Source organism: Peromyscus maniculatus, chromosome 1, assembly GCF_049852395.1.
Source record: "Peromyscus maniculatus bairdii isolate BWxNUB_F1_BW_parent chromosome 1, HU_Pman_BW_mat_3.1, whole genome shotgun sequence".
Taxonomy (NCBI): Eukaryota; Metazoa; Chordata; class Mammalia; order Rodentia; family Cricetidae; genus Peromyscus; species Peromyscus maniculatus.
Genome location: NC_134852.1, coordinates 122,263,450 through 122,283,372, shown reverse-complemented (window position 1 = coordinate 122,283,372; position 19,923 = coordinate 122,263,450). Strand labels below are relative to the sequence as shown.

The window sequence follows — 19,923 nt, the reverse complement described above, 5'->3', positions numbered from 1 at the left end:
ACTGCCTATGAGGTCTGCTGATTAGACCTCTTGTCCAAAAGGTTGTTCAGCCTCTCAGAACAGCACCACCCTCTGGGCGCCAAGTGTTCAAACACGCCAGCTCTGTGGGAGACACACCACATGCAAGCATAACAACTAAGATGCTAGGATAAAAACTACCATATGTCATCCCTTTCCAGTGAGGCCGGAACTGGGCACAGAGCACTGTGCTCAGAGCATTGCATCCAATGTTTCCAACGTGAGCAGGTGCCACACGCTCCCTTCACATGAGGACATGAAGACCAAGGAAACTGGAGCATCTATTCCAAGTCACATACCTTAGAAGGAGCAGAGGTAGGACACGTGTCCTGGCCAGGCACACTCCACTAGAGTCCCAGCTTCTGCTCGGCAGCCTGGGCTATGGTGGATGCTCAAAACATGTCCCTGGGAAAGAGTGCCGCGCTCTGGAAGCTGCTAAGTTCTGAACCGGGGGCTGCTGGCTCTCAGCAGGGAGGCAGATGGAGAATGGGTGGAAAGAAGTGGAAAGAGCCTTTCTGAAGTAGGCAGGGCTGGAGCCAAGCCTGGGTGGAGGATGGGTAAGGGAAGTGCTCCAGAGCCAAAGCAAAAAGCTACAACAGGGGCACTGCTGGTGGCGGAGCTGTGAATGCTAGCGAGGTAGGCCAGTCCGCACTGCTCTGCTGACCTGCTAGGCATGGATTCTAGCCCAAGCAGAGAATCTAAAAGGTTGCTACATGCATGCAAGGAGCCCCCAAACCCCAGCATTCAAGGTTGTCTGGGAGAAGAAGGGAGTGCTGTTCCAAGCAAGGCTGGAGGCTTGGAGCCCTCCCGGCCTGGTGGGCTCTCCTCACAGAAGGGACTTCTTCAGGACTTTCCTCAGAGGGTCCCTGCCATAGCATCTCACAAGCCCATCTTAAGGGCTGGTTTTGCCACATTTTAGCTAACAGCATCATTACTTGTTTCTCCTCTAGGAAGGAAACATTCCCATTGTCTCTGCTTCAGCCTCCAATGTCCTCTGGCCCTCACACTCACCCTGTCTCTCCTCCTTGGGGAAGCCTGGCCCCCTTCCTGCCCCTCCCCCTTCAACTGCAAGGTTCCCCAAAGTTATCTCTGGGCCCTACTGTCTCTACTCCTCACTGGGCCCTAAAGGCCCAGCTCCAGCCCTGACCTCCGACCACAAAAGGGAAATGGGGGTGGCCAATGATCAGCTTAGACCAAGGCTGCCAGTGACAGGGCCAGAGAGCCAAAGGCAGGTGGCTAACTGGTCTGCATGGTTCATGTGCTTTGATAACAGCTGTTACTATTTTTATTTATTTATTTATTTTGAGACAGTGTCTCATTCTATAACCAAGGCTGACCTAGAATTCACTGTGTAGCTCATGCAGGCTTTGAACACACAACAATACTCCCTCAGCCTCCCAGATGCTGGTATTACAGGTGTGCACACCACAGCTGGTGTCTTGGCACTCCCCTGCTTGTGAACACTCATAGCTGCACACAGCCTAGAGTCAAAGACCCCAGTGGGTTAAGGAGCATCTGCTGGGGACTCCAGATCCCCGTGGGATCCAGCCTGCACCTCCCCATGCCTCCATCCTTTGACTTGCCAACTGCAGGTGGCCAGTTCGTGATAGGCAGCCTCCCTTACCCAGCACACCCTTTTCCTTCCCTGCTGTAGCTGCCTCCAGGGCCCCCTCATCCTTCAACACTGACCTTCGGCTGTCCCTCTTTCCTCGGATAAGAGCTGCAGGAGCTGGGAGGTGGGGTGCTGTTTTGTCTTGTTATTAGCCGTCCCTCCCTCGTGTTGTGAACCCAGAGCTCAGAACAGTGGCAGATTTGGTCTAAAGCAGTGGTTCTCAACCTATGGGTTGTGACCTCTAGGGTTGAACTACCCTTTCATGGGGTCACATATCAGATATTTACATTAGGATTCATAACAGTAGCAAAATTACAGTCATGAGGTAGCAACAAAATAATTTTGTGGTTGAGGAACTGTATTAAAGGGTTGTAGCGTTAGGACAGAGGACTAGAGCAAGATCTTGTGAATAAGAGGACTGAACAGGCCTTAGAATGTCGAGGGAGGGCTGGGCATGTCACTCACTCACTTGCCTAGCTTGCATGAAGCAGATCCCGAACTATATAAAGTCAGGTACATGGTGTGCCTGCAACCCCAGCACTCGAGGCAGAGGCAGGAAGATCAAGAGCTCAAGGCTATCCTTGGCTACACAGTAAAGTTCAAGACCAGCCTGAGCACATGCAACTTGTCTAAAACGAAACAAAATGAAAATGTCAGGGGAGAAACCACCCTGGGGAGAGATGGTAAGCATGTGACTAGTATGCCTCCTGCCCTCCTGCTCCTCAGTACCCTGGAGCTGCCTAGACTGGAATTGACGGAAACCAAACCCTGATTGTCTGGCTTTACTGGCCTAGGGGTGGCTGCGTACCCTGCCCCGCCTTACACAGAAGACCCTCCACATATGTCCAATGTCACTTACTCAGAGTCTGTGCTTTTTCCCACCTTCCTACCAGCTCTCTCCCTTCCCTCCAGCATGCGCAGAGGGAGAGATGCTCTCTGCTTCCTCCCACTTGCCATCTGCACTTCGCCTACCCCTCAAGATCCACATCAAACACCACCGCCGCTGCCTTCTCCCCTCCTGGGAAACTTTCCAGGTCTCCCCAGCCCCTAGAGAACACTCCTCACACCAAGGCCTTCCTCCTTCCCCTCTGTCGTTTGGACTAGTCATGAACTTCCTGGTGACCGCCACTGCTGCACTTGTGTACACACACGTGTGCCTTGCTTCCCTGGCACTGAAAACTTTCTAGGAAGAGCGGCCAAGCCTGGTGAATTCCAATGTCCCCAAAGCACAGGGAACAGGCACACAGTAGGTACTCTAGAGATGTTTCTCAGTTCACTTCCCAGTATAAACAAACCACCTTCTCAACTGCCTCTCCCACACCCTCCATCTCTCCCCCAGCCTGGCTGCTGCTTGCTTATCTGCACAGGCAGCTGGAGACCTGTGTCTTCAAAGGCTAGGGCCCTGGATAGGGCCCACAAGATGGTTTGAAAAGCACCACAGGTCTGGAAAAGTGAAGTGTCTGGTTCTTTCTGGCAGACCAGGGGTTCAGAGTATGATTCCTTCAGACGCAGGAGCCTAACAGAGGAATCACCAGGGTGGAGGTGGAGGTGACTCACCGCAGAAACCTGTGCTGGAACCTCGGCTTGCTGAGCGCCAGCTCTCAGCAAACCCACATTATGAGAACCATGACCTTTTTCTTTTCTTTTTCAGACAGGATATCACACTGTGGCCCAGGCTAGGCTGCACCTCTCTCTGTAGCACAAGCTAGCCTTGAACTCTCAGGGTTCTTCCTACTCCGTCCTCCAGAGTGCTGGGGTTACAAGTGTGAGCCACCCAAACCTGCTTTCCAGTTACTTCTTCTCTGCAGGGAGATGAGTCAGGTGGGATGGAGGGGGCCATGTCTTGAGGATGTACTGTGTGGAGCCTGGGCTGGACACTGGAGGACAGAATGGTCTTCCCACCTGCCTCTGCCAAGGGCAGAAGGCTGGAGCTGTACACCTGAGCAACTGAGACCCAGGTGAGCAGGAATCAACAGAGACCTGACTCAGACTTGGAAGCCACACTCTTTCCACATGGCTTCACCAACTCCAATTAGCTAATTATACATCCAGATTACCTGAGACTTTTGGCAGGGGGGACAGGAAATATACTCACTGCATTCTCAAATCCCAAATCCTGGAAGCTCCCCATTCTCCCTCTCAAAAACAAAACAAAACAAAAACCAACCAACCAAACAAACAAAAACCAACCATTTTCTCTTCTCTTGTTCCCTAGCTAGGGTGCCAATCAAACAGATAAGGTGTTTTGAGCTGCCTCCTGACTATGCTCTTCATGCATTTGCAAGCCCAAGTCCAAGCCCACTCCTTTATTTAACTGACAGCTGACTCCACACACGTCTATGGCCACTTTAGCCTCGTACGAGATGGACTTGCATTAGGGCAGGGGGAGAAATAATCTTCACGTGGAAAGCCTGTGAGACATAGAGCCCTCAAGTGACAGGAGTGAGTGACTGAGGCAAGAGGCTGCTCGGGGTGGAAGCCTCAAGCCAACGGCCAGCACGAATGCAGCTGGCCAGAGAGAGCTGCTAGTCCTGAGGGGCAGGTGGACCCCGGTGGCTATTGACCAGGGCTGCCTGGCCTCTCTGAGACCTTCATCTTCCAGAAGAAGGAGGCAGCTTCCATGATATCAAGACTAGCCTAATTGCCTAGTTCCCACAGCAACAGCAGAGCTGGCTAGTGACCAGGACACAGGAAATGTGGAGGAAAAACAGCCGTTTCCTGTGAAGTTTGTGAGCCACAAAAGGGGAAGTTGGTACGCGGGATCTGAGGATAACAGACCTTCCTAACAGCTGGGGAGAGAAAAGGGCTCCTAGATTTGGCTAAGACTGAGAAGACTGAGACTCAGAAGTGGGATTCCATCCTCCAGGCTGAGACGAGAGAGGCAGACACGAGAACCTATCCTGGGGTGACATGGGGCACTTAGATGAGACAGGAGCTTGGTGTAGCTTTATATGTTTTTTCTTATTGTTGGTTATTGTTTTTAGTTTTTCACTGTTGGAGCCTTGAGCGTGCTAGGGAAATACTCTACCACTGATCCATATCCCCAGCACTGTTTTGTTTTTAAAGGATGTCTAAAAAGTTTTAATGAGTTCCAAGTCCTCCAGGCCAAAATAGCTTGAGCCTAGAGTGCTGTCCACATCTGGACAGGATATACTTAATGGCTTAGTGACTTTTGTATCTGAGAGGCAGCCCCAGAGCTGCATGTGGTCCTGGAGCCCTGTGGGAAGTTGGGGCATATATATAATGTCAAAGCAGGAGGAGAGCGGCAACAGTCAGATCTCATCTGGTTGCCAGTAGGAATCTTGTCAGGTCAGAGAGGGAAAGGGATGGAAAAGGCCAATTGGAATCTGTGCTCTCAAAGCAAGCTGGCTAAAGTCTGAGGTCCCCTAAAGAGTGCTCTCTGGCATTGCACCAGAAGGCTCTATGAGAACCCTGTGTGGTGGTGACCTGGGTGATGCAGTCACTACATGCAAAGCTGAAATGGTCCTCAAAGCAAGGCTGCTTGGAATTTAACAATCAGCATTTAAGGTGATGCATGCCTGCATCCCAGCACTCAGGATGGTGATGCATGCCTGCATCCCAGCACTCAGGACTGCGAGCTCAAAACAGCCTGAACCACATATTGGGACCCTGTCTCAAGAAAAACAAGACAAAGTCCAAATTGAATCAGAATAGGAAAACAGTGACCAGGCGCCCTCATAAGGTAAAGGCGCCTGCTACCATGCCTGACAACCGGAATCAGATCCTGGGGTCCCACATGGTAGAGAGAGGGGACTAACTCTTGCAGGTGGTTCTCTGACCTCAACATGGGGCCTGTGGTAGGCACTCTCATCCCCATCCATACGCATAAACGGATAAATAAATAAAATGTAATTAAAAAAATCAACCAGCATGCTTGCTCAATTTGCAGTCAAAATAATCTTTTACAGACATGCCGACAGACCAACCTGATAAAGACAATTACTCAACTGAGAGTTTTTTCCGGGTGACTCTAGGCTGTATCAAGTTGACAGTCAATGCTAACTAGGGCAGGTCCAAGTGAGATGTTGAAGAGCTGGACCCTGAGTGTGAAGAAGGTCCAGAAATGCTGTAACCAATTTTATTCTCTTTTTATGTGCACACAAGAGGAATATGAAATAAGCAGAGTATGGGGGTGCCCGCCTCAGTATGCAGGAGGCTGAGGTGGGAGGGTCAGGGTCAGTCTAGCCTATATGGCGAATGAGTTTGAGGAGTTTATACTACAGAGAGTTTGAGTTCCAGTCCAGCCTGGACTACCAGATGAGACTCGTACTCTCAAAAAATTAAACAAGCAAAACTCGGGAATAATATAAAAACATTTGTCTAATGCCTAGTAGAGTAATATTTAAATGTCAATAAATGGAATTAATGAAGTACCCAGTGGGATCAGGACTTTCCTCACCATACAGTTCTGAGTCCAATGGAGTGCTGGCCTCACCAAGGAAGCAAGCTTCCCACATCTCTTCATTGCCTGTGACAGTGTCCCAACTGAGGCACTCTTTAAAAAGCCACTGCTTCAAGGCAAAAGTCACTTATGGAACAATACAATACAAATGGGAGACTTGAAGGAAAGAGGAACTCTGACCCAGAAAAACAAAAACAAAAACAAAACCCCACTGGTGCCTGGGGTACTGGTGGCTGTGCTGAGGTCACCGCCCTATTGAATCTTCACATGCATCCTGTGGGATAAATAATGTCACTAAACCTGACCCAAAACCCAGACATGCCTGTGACAACCCGCCTCCAATAGACAGAACATCAGAGGTCTTGAACTGAAGAGCAAGTGTGCCGAGAGATCAGTTGGTCATGGAGGAGCCAACCTGGGCTCCCATAGGGGCAACAGATGCAAGGAAAGAAAGGGGGATTGGCAGGGAGAAGGAGAGAGAAATAGAAGGAGAGAAGGAAGGGAGGAAGACAGGGAAGGAGGAAGAGAGGGAGGGAGGGAGGGAGAGAGGGAGGGAGGGAGGGAGGGAGGGAGGGAGGGAGGGAGGGAGGGAGGAAGAGCAGAGAGGATTCCCTACCATACCCCAGCCCCAGATCCCCTGAGTACTCAGTTCTTTCCACTTGTGGCTTGCAAGAGCAATTTATTCCATGACATAAACCCAGGGTGTCCCCAAGACGTACATGAGAGACAGGTGCCTGCAGCTCTGCTCAAATGTCAAAACTGTAAACACAGCAGGTTGCCATGCCACCCACCCACCAGGTTAACACCAGCAGCAGGTGGATGTTGAGCACAGCCTTCCCCTCCCATTCCTGGCCAGGACACGGAGGGAAGGGAGACTCGTAAAGCAAGAGAGTCAGCAGCATTTCAGATGGGATGCTGGGCTCTGCAAGCTTCTGACCCCTACAGAAATGATTCTCCCACAGGCTGCTCCTTTGGAGGGGGGCATCCCTGGGCTCCAGTCCCCACCCCCACCTTGCTGCTTTGACTTACCACAGGCAAGCAGGAACCTCCCGATCCGTTTCTGGGGTCAGTACCTCTATGTCTGCATTTCCTCCCCTAAAGATGACCTGGAAGAAGGGAAGAAAGGGTGTAAGGGGGCAGTTGCTTTTTTCTCTACAGAATACATCCTGTAGGAAAGGATGCATGGACTGTATTCTACAACCCTAGCTGGAGAGTTGCATGATGGGTCACTGTACTTAGAAGTGGAAAGACAGGGTTGCGTACACAGACCCTGTCACCACAAAGGAGGTTACGAGACAAAAAGCCAGGGCACAGAGGAAGCCTGAGAGCCTCGCCTTAACTGCTCCACTCCACGTCCTAGGGCACCTCTCAGTGTAGACAACAGTTTAGTATTTAGTTACCATTCAGTGTTGGGAGAGCGGTGCAGGCCCCCTAACCTTACCTGGCCTGAGGATTAGGGGCCGGAGTCCTTTCTGGTGGCTTCCTCCTGCCTCTTGGGTTTGCTCACACCCTGCACATGTCATTTGGCCTCTGCTCATTTCTATTGAGGGCACCCTACTCATCTCCCAAGGCGCTTTGTGACCAACAAGCTGGCCCTCCCCCTTCCACCTCCAAGAAGTCCTCTGGCTGGCACCCACTGTGTGCATTCCATACCCAGTCCTGGTGTGCAGGCAGCAGCTAGAAGCTGGGTCTACATACCTCACTCTGGGCACTAGAAGAGCAATTGGATCTGGGCCCCGGCACAGCAGCTGCACACTGCCGGGCACCAACGAGCCTGGGCCCACAGCTGTTGGTAGCCACCCCAGCACCTATTTATAGCCTTTTCTGCAGCCCTCTTCCACGACGCCCAACTGGCCCATGTTGGTGTATTTTCTCAAGGTTCAGCTGAAAGCCAATTTGAGACAAACAAATCTCTACAGACAGTTGCCCTTCCCAGTTCAAATCTGGGTTTGTGAGCTGGGTGTAGTGGCGCACGCCTTTAATCGCAGCACCTGGGAGGCAGAGGCAGGTGGATCTCTGTAAGTTTGAGATCATCCTGGTCTATATAGAGTTCCAGGACAGCCAGGACAACATAGGTAAGACCCTGTCTTGGGAAAAAAAAAATCTGGGTTTGTATCAGAGGCCAAGAAAACAAAGGTAGGAATTCAATCCCCAAGGCTCTGGGGATGTGTTCTGATAGGGAAAGATCTCGAGGCCAAGGCAAGCCCACCCTACACTACACTGTCCTTCCTTACAGAAGGCTGGAGCTGGGTAAATGCCTGAAATCCCAGTAGTCAGGAGGCTTAGGCAGGAGGATTGCAAGCTAAGGCCAACTGTGCTACATGGTAAGACCCTGCCTCAAAAAAAAAATTTAAAAAATAAATAAAAGCACATTGTCTGAGCCCCTTATCCCACACACATAAACTCAAGGCAGGGTTGAGAACTTTATGACCATGACATCAGAGGGCCCTTCCAACTTGACATCCCACGGCTCTGTGACTCATACTCTCTCTTCCTCCTCTGACACAGAGGTCAGAATCACCTAAAGCCACCCCAGTGGCCCTATCCCGAGCACCTCAAACCCCACCCCAGTCCAAACGGGAAGATAAAACTCCCAAGCTGCCAGCTAATCTCATGGCAGCCTCTGAATGCCTACTCAAGCCTGCAGGTGGAAAGAGGGGGCGGGAAGGAGGGTTGCCGTTGCTATGGCTACAAAAATGCTCCTCTCATTCACACCATCTGTCTGAGCCAGGATAGAAGACAAACGGTTGGTTGCCCACACTCCCCTGGCCTACCTTTCTAAGTGGTTACAACTGGATGCTAAATTTAAAAGCCGCTCTGAAATCAGGACATATAAGGTCTCTCTGCCAGCATCTGAAGGGTTTCATAATGGGTAGAGCTGGAGAGCATGACAAATTAGACTTGGAGGCAATCTAAGCCGTATTGTGCAGCCACCACAATTAGAGATCTTTAAAAAAAAAAAAAAAAAAAAAAAAAAAAAGGCCTCTCTCTCCTCTTTCTGGCTGAAGATGAAGTCTCAGCAACAAACAGACATCTGCTAGGAGCTTGTGAAGAGAGGCAGCATAAATACCCCAGGGAGAAACCATAAACAGGGAGCCCTCTCCAGGAAGCTGCTGCTCGCCAGGGAAGAAGGGACGGAAGGGACGGAAGTGAGGAGGAGGCTGTGGGGAAGGGCAGAGAAGGATGGGGTGCTGACAGGCTGGGTGGGATGGAGGGGGGGTACCACAACAGCGGGAGTGGGGGGGGGCAGTGGACAGGCAGACAGGAAAAGCTCAGCTTGGGAAAATGGAGAACTGGCTGACTTCTGCAGGAGCCCATACGTGATGTTCATTGTGGAAATTGACCACTCTTTTTAGGAGGAATTGGAATGCACACCTATGCAGGGCACTTTGTAAATATTTTAATTTCATCTCCACATCGGTCTCTTAAGATAATTGTGACTACCTCTTCTTTGTAGGTTAAATGGTAAGGTTCACAAAACTTTCCAAGGCCTCACGGCTAAGATTCGATTCGAACCCATGTCTGTCTTAGCATGCTTCTTTGGTCTGCTTGCTGGTTTTCGCCTCTATCACCCGCCTGGAGAACTTGCTTCTGATGTTTATCTTCAGTGCCTAGATGCTCTGAGTCCCCCAGATCTAACACAAAGGGATTCTGATGGAGAAGTGGTGAGACCATGGAGGAGGCAGTCATTAAGTTTGGGCTAACTAACTCATTGCTGAGTCTCTGAGGCCCTGTGGGTCCTGTTTCTTCCCATTCTGGTCACTGCCCAGCAGACAGAAGGAAAAGCAGAGCACGGAATGGGCTGAAGAATGTGCCCACAGCATGTATGTCTATAGGAGGCTTGGAACAGCAAACACCATTGTGAGAAGAGCCCATGGATGGAGGGCTGAGGGAAGGATGGAGGCTGAGGGAAGGATGGAGGCTTGGGTTTTCACCAGCTCCTTTTGTATGGAGTGTTTTACCATCCATTCATGTGTGCATGTGGGGTGGTTCTATGCACCTGTGTTTGTGATGGTGACTACCACGCATCCTTGTGTGTGGAGGTGAAAACCATGCATCTATACATGTGTGTTGGGGCAAGTACCATGAGTGTGTGTGTGTGTGTGTGTGTGTGTGTAGGGAGAGTACTGTGTATCCATGTGTGTGAACGGGTGAATACAGTGTATCCCTGTGTACCAGTGAGCAAGATGTGTCCATGTGCATGTTTTAGAGTGAGTACATACATGTGTGCCGTCCCTCCCCTCTGTTTACCCTTTCACTTGCTGGTCAGATACCCACTTCCTTCAGGAAGAAACTCTTGTCCATTACCATCTTTGCATCCAAGTGTAAAGATCCAATTGTCCCCACACATGGAGCTGTCAGCTTCATGAATACTGCACATGGTGCCTTAGGATGAGTAGGCACCTAGCACAGGAGTCAGCAGCCAGATCCCTCACAGACTTGGGTCTATCTACTCCAGGAAGCAGCTCACTTCAGTGACTAAAGGGTCTGAGTGACTCTTCTGATGTACGTCATCATCCTTCCCTGCTCCTCATGCTCCTGGCTTCCAGAACCCTGAGGCTTAGATCCAGCCAGTGCTGAGCTGAGTGGCCAAGGCCAGCATTCAGTCTGCGAGCAAAGAGGCGTCTCTGCAGCTCAGTACACTGATATGAAGGTGGCAAGGCCGGGCAGGACAGCGTGTTCTAGACACTCACCCCTGTTTCTGGCATGCACTGAGCTTCTGGGCTGGGTGTGTCTGAAACTTGGGCCTGAGAATGTTCCACTAACCTGTGGCTCTAACAGTGCAGGGGCCAGCAACAACTGTCTAGCTCCTTGCTGCAGGGCTCCTGAAGGTAGCCAAAAGGACATGAGCTCTGGACATAGCTTGTGGCCTAGGAAAGGGCCTGCTGTAACATTTTTACACTGGAAAGAAATGCAGGCAAGCTATAGGAGGAATGCTTGAGCCACAAGACATCCAGGAAGCCACAGAGATGGAGATTCAGGGGAGGAAGGAACACAGTCCCCTGGAGAAGCATTAATTCACATCTAGAGCACACTAAGCCTGAGGGCTGTAGCTCAGTTGGGAATGTGCTTGCCCTACACAGAAAACTCCTTGAGCACTATAAAACACCAGCACTATATAAAATGGCCATGGTGCATACCTATACCCCCAACACTCAGGGATTTCGTGGAGGCAGGGGAACCACAAACTCAAGGTCATTCTCACATACACAATAAATTTGAGGTCAGCCTGGGCTACATGAGCCCTTGTCTTTAAAATAAAAATAAGTTTGGATTGGTAGCAAAGGCCTTTAATCTCAGCACTTGTCAGAGGCAGGTAGTTGCCTGTGAGTAAGTCCATCCTGGTCTATACAGTTTTAGGGCAGACAGGGCTACACAATGAGACTTGTAAAAACAAACAAACAAACAAACAAATAAACAAACACCCTAAAGTCTCCAACATGGCAAACGCAGTATTAACTATGTGGACACAGTGCCCTGCACACTCACTGAGCCTGGGAATCTCTCCTCATGATGACTACAGCAATGCTCAGATGTGCACACAGGGACGGAGCAAGAGACTGGAAGAAATCAGACCACATCTGGCACCCGGTACCACAAAAGCCAGTGTGCTGTGTACTTGGGGCACAGGGATGATGAGGATTCTTCAAGATCTGACAGAGAAGAGAGCATCCCCAAATCAGACTCGCAGCAGATGCAACCCTACAGTGGCAGTTTATGACCAGAGGGGCTTTGGCACCAGCTCTCTCGCCAGCTTTAATATCAGCCACTGGCATCAGGAGGATCAATGCTTTAGAAGGTGCACCTTCTCATCAGGTTCCAGCCATGTGTTCTACATCTGGGGCAGGGGCCCAGAAGAAAGGAGAAGCTAGTGTAGGGAGGGTCGGGGGACCCTAGAGTGAGGTGCACAGGTATTTGTCCTTCAGGATTTTCCCAAGAGGGCAGTAGAGGCTGGAGCTGGGTGGGGCCTGCCTGCTCTTCTGCCATCTCTGGTGGCTCAGCCTCCAGAATAACAAGATGATCCTAATATGCAAACAATATTTATGATCTGAGCAAATTTCAAAATCCCAGTAACTGAGGTACTGTCAATGCACACAGCTGTAGCCAATGCACGTGATGAATCCAAGCTTGTCTACAGGCACCCAAGCAGTTGAAGGCCTGGTTTTAGAAAGATTACAATATGGCTTTCCTGTCCTGAAAACATTTTTTACTATATAAATTTGAGGGAGAAAAAGAAAGTGAAGAGTGACATCATGCCTAGTGGTCCATGCCTGCAATCCCAGGTCTCTGGGAGGCTGAGACACAGAGAGCTTAAGTTCAAAGCCTTCCTAGGCTTCAAAGCCTGTCTGGGCAACTTAGTAAGACCACCTCTCAAGATTAAAACCTTTAAAGAGGGCAGAGGACATGGCTCAGTGGTCGAATACTTGACTAACGTGCATGAAAAGGCTCAGACTTTGGTCTCCAGAATAAAAACCAACCAACCAAAGACCCTAAAAAGTAAATAAGAAAAAAAAATATATCAACTCAAATGCTGACATAACAGAAGCATTAAAATGTTGTTACATTTGCTGAAAAAAATAAAAAAGATGAACTGTAGGTAGTGGTACATGTGCGTAATCCCAGCACTTGGGAAGAAGAGGCAGTGGAGATCAGGAGTTCAAGGCCATTATCAACTATGTATTGAGTTCAAGTCCAGCCTGGGCAACATAAGACCCTTTCTCAAAAAAACTAAAAGAAAAAAAAAAACTAACAAAAGCAAAACTCTAAGTCTTCCCTCGGAGAGAGGGCTGTGGTGGGGAGGACCCTGACTGGGAGGAGAGGGTCTACTGGGGGGGGGGGGAGACACACCCTGCACTCTACCTAGTCCTGTGTCAGTCACAACTCGGCCTCGATGGGACTGAACTCAAAGCTTGAACAGAATGACCTCAGCTGCTGTCAGCCACGTGTGATGGGCAGGGCCAGCTGCTGCTGAGGGCACACACGTGGCCATCTGGGCTCCACACCACAGACCAAGGGGGCGAGGGTGAGTGTTGTAAATAGTTCTCCTATTATTTCAGGATGCTTATGGGCTGACGCTCACTGCTGTGGCAGCCACACGAGCGTGAGCAAGTCATCATTCCAAACACGCACCACAGTCACGGGAGCCCCTGACAGTCCCCTCATTCACAGCACACCCCTCGAGTGGCGGCTACACCACTGAGCAGATGCTGGCCAAGCCTCTGCTGTGTGTTCCCTGCGTGCAGGCTTTGTTCCTGAGGAGCCAGAGAGGGACAGTCTCCAGGGGCTGTGATCCCTGGGGGGATGAGCTCTCCAGATGGAGGTTAATTGCTCATGGAGAGGAGGAGACCCTCTCCTGTTCACAGCAGGCAGCGAGGCACCGGTGACCAAATACAGCGTGTGCACAGGTCCTCACTCTAGCAGACAGCTGGAGAGGTCATCGCTGACAAGCAGGCCTCTACGCCTATCTGGCTGTGGACAGGTGACGCCGTAAGATTACTGTTGTCTCTGGCCTGTGCAACAATGACGATTTGCAAGGGAATGCTCTTTTGACGCGAGGTGTGGTTCAAAAGATTCTGAACAATCAAAAGATTGTATAGAGAAAAGTGACATAAACAACGACATCAGAAATCAGCTTGAAAATATTCCAGAAAGAAAAAACCCAGGGAGGGGGTGGCAAGATGGCTCACCAGGTCAAGGTGCTTGCTGCCAAGTCCGGCAACTTGAGTTCAATGTCAGGGACCCACACAGTTGAAGGAGAGAACCGACTCCCCCAAACTGTCCTCTGACCTCTGCACAAGAACTGTGGTACACACGCCCATACATGTACACACATATAATATATATATATATATATATATATATATATATATATATATATATACACACAAATAAGTAAAGGGAAGTTAGAAAACAGAACTGAGAGAAAAGTAAAAGAAAAAGCCATGGAGTTAGCATAATGCAGCATCATTTTAATGGCTGGGGAGCTGGGGAAGGTACAGGCAGGGTTCATTACACCATCCTATTTTTCTGGAAAAATTATATATAAGTGTGTGTGTGTGTGTGTGTGTGTGTGTGTGTGTATACATGCATATATATGTTTGATTGGTTGGTTGGTTGGTTTTTTTTTGTTTTTTGTGATAGCCATGACTGACTTAGAACTTATATTTACCAGGTTGGTGTCAAACTTACAGCAATCCTCCTGCTTCTACCTCCTCAGGGCTGGGATTATAGGCCTATGATACATACCCACTGCTCTTTGTTGTTGTTGAGACAAAGTCTTGCTGTGTGGCTACTACTATCCCAAATTCACTATATAGCCTAGACTGGCCTTGAACCCTGGATTCTCTGCTGTGGCTTGCCTTGTAGTATTTTTTTGACAGGAGACTGCTCTGTATGGTAGTAGATGCCCCAGTGAGACTAGTGTAAGAGGAACACACAGCAAAGTGCCAGGAGGACTGTGATAACCAGCCGGGGTTTATGTGCCATTTCATAGTGGGGTGGGAAGACCCACTCACCCGACATTAGGAAACTGGTCAGTACCCACAGGGCTATCTGTACCAAGCCCCTCAAGTCCAGAGGGTGTCCAAAATTTCCCTGCTTCCTGTGGTGTTTAATCCCCTTCTCAAACAGCTGGAAGCTAGAATGATTGTGAGACTCTAGCAGTCTGATAGGGCCAGTAGCAATCTCTCTGCATCTCAGTTTTCTAATTTATAAAATGGGCATGGATAGCCCCAACTACTACAGAGCATCATGAGATGCTCATGAGGTAAAGCATGAGCAATCCCAGAATGCAGCATCCTCTTCCAGGCTTTTCAAAGGACAGGGACTGTTAGCACCCTGCAGACTTCTTGGGTTAGCCATGTTCAGCCCCTTCCAACCCAGCCAAGTCCTCCAACGGGAAGACAGAGCCAGGCAAACCCAGGTGGAGATGTAGACGTGATGGAGAGAACAGAGAGACACCACCACCCATCACAGGAGGGAAGAATTGGGGCTGTTCTCTGCAGCTCCTAGGAAGGACACTGTTCAAACTGGGTTTAAAAGCATATTCCAAAACCTGCCCCACACCCACTGCAGAAAGAACAAGCCTGAGTTCCTTCTAAAAGTCCAAGTTATTTCACTGAATACAGTTCTAGACTACCGGAAAAGCCAGCCCCACAGAGATGTCTTTCCTCTAAAGCAGTCAATCCTTCCCTATCACAGCTAACACTGCCAGGGCCCCTCCATTGCAGGACACAGTGAGGGGCAGTTTGCAGTGCGTCCCGCTGGCTGTCCGGTCAAGTGATTTGCAAACTACTCCTGCAATCCCCAGAATCTCTCAAAGGCCAGGGGGCTCCAGGCACACAGAGCATATTACCACCGCCACCGGGCAAGCTGGTAGGAAGCAAGCACAGAGCCAGAGGACGCAACTCAGGCTTTTTGGAAAGTAACCACCAGGACCCAACCTGTGCCCACTTCCCTGCGGTGGAAGAAAGCAGCACTGATTGCCTTTGAAATCTCTGGGGCATGAACAAGGGGCATGGACTGTCCTGGTGGCCCACCTGTTAGGTCCACTGCCCCCGCGGAGGTGACTGGCACACGGAGGACACAGGTGCCAGGGAACTCGGGGGACGCGAATGCGGAAGGCCAATTAGCCTCTGGCGTTTTTCCCTCCGGGTCTGTCCACAAAGGAACTGGCTACTGACTTTATCCTCCCCCTAAACCACCTAAGACATAGTGGGCAGCTAGTGGCCTTGCAAACGAGAGCTCTTTCCACTTTAGAAACCCAGGCCCAGAATAAACAATGTGGAAGGAGACATGAGAGTACTCTGGTTTCAACACGCCTCTTCCCGGTCCGGTAAAGGCCCTTCCCAGCTGTGCCGGTGAGGGTGCGGTTGAGACTGAGGCTGGCCTGGGATAAGTTAACCCCGCCCTCTCCAGACAGCTGCTGCGGGGCAGAGGCTGCAAGAGGGACCCCAGCCCAGGGCTGGTCAGCCAGCGATAGGGCGGGACGCAAGAATGGGGTGTTCCTAATCCGGGGACGAGCACAGGCTGCCAGGGGTCCCAGGATATAGAGGAGACAGCAGCGCGGTCCCTGGAAGTGCCGCTACTGGCCAAGTAACCAGCCCGGGTCCCAGCCCACTGCCGGCCAGGCCACTGACATTTGGCCCAACTTAACTTCCTGTTATCAAGGCGGGAGGAGAAGAAGGGAGGCAGAAAAAGACAATAAAATAAAAATAAGCAAGGCGCTCAGTGAGAGGATGGGAAAGGCACGGGAGCCTAAATCGTATGGAGCGAAGTTTGGGAACGGTCCCCTGAACGATGACAGGCGACCCTGCTGCCAAAGGGCGCCCACTCTGCGCTGGTGTGTTGTGTTTTCTGAGGTTAGAGTGTCAGTTTTGATTGGTGGAGAGCCCACGGCGCTCCTGGCAGGTGGGTCTGAGATCGCGCACGCAGCTGCCGCACCTGACCCTCCGGAGCGCCCGATAGGGCACAGAGTCCAGCCAGGACTGGCACAGTCCCCACCCGCTCCCGCACGCCACGGAGCCCACTCCCGCTTGGTCTTACCGAAGGTCTTGCGGGCCTCCGGGTCTCAAGTCAGCACCTGCCGTGGTTTCCGGCTGCGGGCGCAGCGATCCGGGACCCCGCGGGCCGCCTGCCGAGCCCCGAGCGAGCGAGGCGGCCCGGCGCAGGCTGAGCCGGCCGGGTGCCTGCGGTTCGGCGAGCTGCAGAAGACCCGGTTGGGGCACGCCCCCATCGGGGGCTTGGCCAATGACAGGGCCTCTTAGCGGCAGGCTCCGCCCCAGGCCTGAGACGCACGGCCAATGGTCATGCAGCGCGGAACCCACCCCAGCGCCCTCCCAGTCAATCCTGGGCTGAGGACGACTACTACCGCTGCAGCGCACGTGGGCAGAAGCCCTGCCCCAGTCCCGGGAGCGGCTGGCGGTTCCCACCCTGGCCACAGGTCGGAGACCGAACCCTGGGCTGCTGCGAGGTGAACATCTGGCCTTGGTGTTCTGATGTCGAGGGAGTGGCGAGGGCTGGGCCTCACGATACTTGGCCTAGGCAGCAGGAAAGCCAACCTCACTGTCCTCTTTGGGACTGGAGGAAGCAGCGAAGGGCTTCTAGAACTGCCTGGCACTCGTGGGCCCTCATTCCTTGCTTTGCTCAGTGCAGTCTTCTTCCTTGCTTAGGTCCTGCCTTGAACTGGCCTTGATTTGCCTAAAGCTGTGAGAAAGGGGATGGCGACACAGACCATCCACGCTATCTGGGTCCATTGCATCTTCTCTTTCTTGGATGTAGAATGGCAATCCTCTGCCCTGCCCAGCTTGCCATGAGTGGCCATGCCCCTCATCATTTCAGAGAAAATTATGAATGAGTGGTTCGGGGCTGGGAGTCTGGTGAAATTGGTGCAGTCGCTGTGACAGCAGCGACCAGGAAAACAGGATTCAAATGGCAAGTACCAGGGCTGACTCTCCCCTGGGGCCCTTGGCCCAATACAGCGTCCATAAATGTTCTTAGAACTGAACTGACCCCAGCCTTAGGAGGCGAAAGCAAACAGTACCACGACTCCAGACTGCTGGCATGCCCTCTGGAGAGACATGCCCCTTGGCCAGGCAAGTGCAGGCAGCAATCCCCTCACCCCGAAACCTGGGCCCTGTTTTCCATAATCTTTGCTGTGTGCTCCTCCTTCCAGCCCTTGAGGTTTCTGAAGGTTTGTCTCTTAAGCATCTTCAGAATTCAATCCACTTTTGTGAGTTTTATCCCCAGCATGGACCCCACTCAGCCTGCACAACTCACTCCTTGCTGACTCTGAGAGGGACGGGCTGATCTCAAACTCACAGCTATCTTGTCTCTCAGCCTCCCAAATGCCAGCAGGATTGCATGCATGTCCCATATTGCTGGGCTAGCACAGAAGTCCTGGCTGCTCAAAAATAAGAATTTACCCACACTTCCTCTCTTCTGTAGACAAGCCTTTCATCTCATAGGGCTCTGCTGAGAAGGACTCTTGCTTGGTAGCTGTGGTGGACTGAGTTTTAACCCAGAAACATGGCAAGCTGGGCGTTGATGGGTCTGCCCGCAGAGCAGTGTTTCTCAACCTGTGGGTCATGGCCACATTTTATGGTTGGGGGTCCACTACAACATGAGGGACTGCATTATAGGGTTGCAGCCTTAGGAAGGTTGAGAACCACTGGCGTAGAGGAATTGGATAAGTCTTGTGGTTTCTTGGACCAGAGACTCTTAGTATCTTTCAGATTTCCATTGCTGAACAGCTCCCTGGGGGTGAGATGAGGAATGAGAAGACTGGGGATAGGGGCGTCAAAACTCAGAATACGGAGCAGTCACCATAGAGTGGCCTGCTGAATTGGGAGTATATATAATTGATTCAAAGAAATCATTAGGGGGAAACAGTATCTAGCTCCTTTCTTAACAGATAATGAATGAATGAATGAATGATGCAGCATCCCCACACTCTGTATTTAACAGCAATCACTTCCCCATCTTGCTTTTCTAGGATGCAGCTTGAGGAGGTTGCCTGGGAGATACAGATGGCTACTTAGCATCAGAGGGAGGGAGAGAAGGAAGACCCAGATTCAGCCCTAAAAATATCCTCATTTCCAACTGAAGCAGTGGCCTCCGCAGCTCCAAAGCAGCCCCAGCTGGTGGTCCTATCATTATCAGCATCCATCTGACCACCTTCCAAGGGGGCTGCAGAGGTAGCAGGCCTGGTTCTCATATTTGCAGCCTCCCAGTGTGCTAGAAACAAGGTTAGTGCATTTTCCAGGAAGGATGCTCTGTCCTACCCTCCTCCCCTCTCCCCCCCCCCACCCCTCGCTTTCACTATTCCCTGCAGGGGTGACAGTGTGAGCGTGTAGTTCCCAGGCTTTCTCTAGAGCTGACATCAAAGTGCCTTGGTGTTTCAGGGGAAGAGGAAGGCTGTTTTCTCCAGAGCCTAGCGACCTTGTCAAGTGATGAAAAGAGGCTGATGGGCCCCAGGCCACTTTGACAGCTAGCTATCTTTGGAGGACTTTCTAAGCCAGGAAGTAGGAGCCATGGAGCCTCCCTTGGGCATCCCCACCAGTGTGTGAGAAACATGTCGTGGCAGCTTGTTCCAGCCTCTTATCATCCCATTGTTCCTGTATACACAAGCATTCAAGGTCAACAGACACACTACACCTTCAAGCAGATTTTTTCTGACAATTTGGGGGAAGAAATGGCACCTGTCTGGGGGCTTCCAGTCAGGATTATCCCTGGAGCCCCACAGCACTTTGGGGGATGTGTGCATGTTGCTGGCAATGTAAGAAAGTCAGAGCTGGGGTAGCTGAGAGATGCTGCTCTAGGCAGAAAGTGGAACTCCAGCTAGGGGTGCCAACCGCAGCCGACAGTGGGCAGCATGGCTGTGTGGAAGTGCTGGGGGGTCACAGGGCCTCACCAATAGTTTGGCCTCAGCACCAAATAGGCTGGAGATATCAACCTGTACTTTGGTTGTTTTTTTTTTTAATTAGTTTGTTTATTTTGGGCTTTTTTGTGAGTGTTTTGTTTTATTTCAGTTTGTTTGTTTGCTTATTGAGACATGGCCCCAAACTGACTATGTAGCTAAAGATGAGCTTAAACTCTGGATCCTCCTGCCTCCCCCTCTCAAGAGCTGTGAATACATGCTTGCACTGTCATGGCTGGCTTCAACACAGATCTTCAAAGACAACTGAATCCAAGGGCATCATTATGGTCCCGAGAGACACAAGAAACCAAACCCTGGGACTCTCATGGTGGGCTGGAGTGTGGTTACTGAACACATCCGAAGCCCATTCCAGAGTACACTGCTGTAGCTGAATGGAACCTGGAGACAGGTTCACACAGTGCTCACACAGTTCTCAACAGTGCTTCCCAGCCC

At 51.0% G+C, this 19,923-nt stretch overlaps 1 protein-coding gene across 9 annotated transcripts in view; it reads right to left on the bottom strand.

Moving 5' to 3' along the window:
* Positions 1-16,778, bottom strand: part of Mical2 (microtubule associated monooxygenase, calponin and LIM domain containing 2) — a 191,101-nt gene extending 174,323 nt beyond the window's left edge. For 8 of the 9 annotated variants that reach the window (XM_076550354.1, XM_076550361.1, XM_076550364.1 and 5 more), the window contains exons 1-2: positions 16,599-16,778; positions 7,083-7,159 (exon numbers count right to left, since the gene is read on the bottom strand). The gene's annotated coding sequence lies outside the window, so the exon portion shown is untranslated. The remainder of the gene's footprint in view (positions 1-7,082; positions 7,160-16,598) is intronic. The other variant, XM_076550385.1, reaches the window with a different exon arrangement.
* Positions 16,779-19,923: the final 3,145 nt, after the last annotated feature.